Below are 1,117 nucleotides of genomic sequence, written 5' to 3'. Positions count from 1 at the left end.
AAAGATGTGTTTAATTTTGCATCTCTGCTCTAGTTAGTTTGGGTGCTGAGGGTGTTTATCCGAAAAATGGACATCTTGTTGTAGTTCTAGTTGTTGACCACTAGATGTCAGTCAACCAGCATTTTTTTTAAGTCCTTGCCACTGTGTGTGTGTGTGTGTGTGTGTGTGTGTGTGTGTGTGTGTGTGTGTGTGTGTGTGTGTGTGTGTGTGTGTGTGTGTGTGTGTGTGTGTGTGTGTGTATACACATACAGACATCCAAGACGAGGTTAGAATATAACCTAAATAAGTCTATGGTCTAAATTTAGTCTATGGTTCTGTAATGGTTTTTTTTATTTTTTTTGGCTTTCTTTTTTCACCATAGCAACATCCAATTGTTTTTTCTAGGCTAAGCACAAATAGTGTTAATTAGTAAGCTATTATCTGTTAATTTAAACATTTATGCTTTATAAATATGATTTTATAAATATGAATCACAACAGAAGAAACCACAAGAGATTCAAGCAGTTTTATTGTCCCATTCCAGACCACATGTGGAATCTGTTTCAATACATAAATGCAACAATACTCTCAACTTAATATAAATAACAATTAAAAAAGAACCAATTTTACATGACATCCTATGTCTGTGCTAACGAACCGCAAATATATACAAAGAAGAGTTCCTTTAGAGAGAGTATAAAGAGCAGAAAATAAGAACGGTGCTACATGAAGAGTTGTATGACCGTATCTTTGACAAATGCTTATTTCAGTGAACAAAGGTCATGCTGAAAGGGTTGTCCAGTTTACCCATGATTCCACTGGTGTCTTGAGGAAACCTGAGTTTGTTGGTGTTATTATACATGCTTAAGGGAAATGAACGGTTGCATATCTTTGTTGCGGCTTTATCTGAGTGCCTCATTGTGCCATTCCAGTGGCCAATCGACATGCACCGATACATGTTTTTCGAAAGCTTCTTGTACATTCAGTTTTTTTGACGGTGAAATGAAAAGTCAAAATTCATCTATAGGGTTTTTGGTGTTCTAGGGTTAAGGTACTATCTCAGATGCACTTTGTTTTCCCGGTTATAGTTGTGTTTGTCCTGGATCTGATTAATTTATGAATTTTAATTTACATTCTC

The sequence above is a fragment of the Silurus meridionalis genome, chromosome 15 (assembly GCF_014805685.1).
Source record: "Silurus meridionalis isolate SWU-2019-XX chromosome 15, ASM1480568v1, whole genome shotgun sequence".
NCBI lineage: Eukaryota > Metazoa > Chordata > Actinopteri > Siluriformes > Siluridae > Silurus > Silurus meridionalis.
Note: the sequence above shows the minus strand (reverse complement) of the source record.